The sequence below is a fragment of the Arachis stenosperma genome, chromosome 1 (genome assembly GCF_014773155.1).
Source record: "Arachis stenosperma cultivar V10309 chromosome 1, arast.V10309.gnm1.PFL2, whole genome shotgun sequence".
Classification (NCBI taxonomy): Eukaryota; Viridiplantae; Streptophyta; class Magnoliopsida; order Fabales; family Fabaceae; genus Arachis; species Arachis stenosperma.
Genome location: NC_080377.1, coordinates 127,951,142 through 127,953,167, shown reverse-complemented (window position 1 = coordinate 127,953,167; position 2,026 = coordinate 127,951,142). Strand labels below are relative to the sequence as shown.

At 29.4% G+C, this 2,026-nt stretch overlaps 1 non-coding gene across 1 annotated transcript; it reads right to left on the bottom strand.

Moving 5' to 3' along the window:
- Positions 1–1,619: 1,619 nt before the first annotated feature.
- LOC130956006 (U2 spliceosomal RNA) lies at positions 1,620–1,815 on the bottom strand. Its single transcript, XR_009076963.1, has one exon. It is a non-coding gene; the product is annotated as a U2 spliceosomal RNA (small nuclear RNA).
- Between the last annotated feature and the right edge of the window lie 211 nt (positions 1,816–2,026).

Sequence of the window (2,026 nt, the reverse complement as noted above, 5' to 3'; positions counted from 1 at the left end):
TATCACAAATATATCATACTTCACACTAGAGAATACAACTCCAATAAGTATTTTGTAAAACAATTTTTTCACTCACTTGGTCTTACATACCCCAAATTTCTGCAATATATTGATTTTTAGATCTGACGTATTCGATGACCGGATAAAAATATTCAAAAATTTTCTGTCAGTAAACTTCACACTTTTTTTCTTTTATTTTTTTGAATTTTGTGTAACAAATTACATGTAATTTGTAAATGTGCATTTACATAAATTTAATAAATTTAATTTCTAAATGATTTATCTACGTCAATCATCCTAAAATTTTCATACCATGTAACTTAAATCACGCTAAACTAACATATTCATATATTGCAACTTAAAATATAATTTGAAAATATTTATCCTGTCATCTAGACATTAGTCACATAATCTTAAAAATAAGTGACTACTTACGATAAAAACATAAATAATTTTATACTAAATTAAAAATTTAGATTTTTTAATTTTAAATTTTACGTTAAAAAATAAAATTTAATTTTTCATCAATTATTTCATAAATAAAGCAAAAAATATTTAAAAATAAAAAATCACATTTTATTCTCTAAAATTAAAATTTAAAAATTTAAATTCTTAAATTGGTGAGACGCACCAGACTCCAGCAACCGTGTAAGGTTTAAGTTGTGGTCCGTTTCCTCTCAAAAAATAAATTTAATATCGTGTAGGCCAATGACCCACATATTAGACATTAAACTGATAAGAACTAGAGGTGTTCAAGATCCGGTTCAGCACGAAATTGATCCAGACTCAAGTCATATTTTGTCGGATTTAAATTTCTATTTTTTGTCCGATTTTATTTTTGGGTTAGGTTTGAATTTTGTTTCAAGTCACCCGGACTGGACTCACAAAGTTACTTTTTACGATAAAAATATATATATTTAAGTTAATTAGTAATGTTATGTTATATTTTTATAATTTAATTAATATTTTTTATATTATACGGTATTATTTTTGTTTTAAAATTATTTATTTGATATAAATATGATTTACTATTTATTAAATTTATTTTTAAAAATTAAATTTTATTATCTTAATATATAAAATTTACAAATTTAAATATATTAATGTTTTATCTAATCGACCCGGTTTAAGTTTAATTCAGTTTCTTTTCGCATCATTTTGAGTCGAGTCAAAATACATTTAGTGCCTTTTAGGACCGAATTTGGGTCGCTCATGAACACCCTAATAAGAATCAGATGCCAACTTTACCGAATGCGTGTTGAATAAAAATGACAGCGTTAAGGCTTTCTCCAAATATTTGAAGCACTTCAACATCAAACATAAACAGAAAACATCATTGTTAAATGTTAATTACTGTTTTGAGTTGGGTAATCAGAATATAAAAATACCAATAACATTTAATAGCTGAAAGATTAAACAAGTGAATTGTTGAAAATCATTTCGTCAACGTATCCCTTAATCCATGGGAAAACATTGCAACACTTCCATTTCGGTCCCCTCAAAACTTAAGCCCAATGGAAAATAGTGAAAATACGCACTGCGATCCAGTGCCTTGAAAATAGTGAAAATACGCACTGCGATCCAGTGCCCAAGAATTAAGAAACCTTTAAACTAAATTGGTGGGGTGCGCCAGGCCCAGGCAATAGTGTAAGGCCTAGGCGACGCTCGATGAACCCAGTAGCAAGCTACTATAGTGGCCCATCCCCCTCAAAAAATAAATTTAATATCGTGTGGGCCAATGGCCCACATATCAGATATTAAACTGATAAGAACAGATACTACACTTGATCTTAGCCAAAAGGCCGAGAAAGGTATGCTGTATTCTGTCTTCAATTCTTTCTTTTATACTAAAGCCTCGTCTCTCTATTTCTGCTCCCCACGATGTAGGACTAAACCTTCTAAGCTATAAAGTGTGATACCAAGAGGTAAGACCTTTTTTTCGGCGTACATTGCATTTGTCGTCCAAAATTGTTGTGCCTCTAACAAGAACATTGATTAAAAACTGGCAAGCATGGCTAATTCCTTC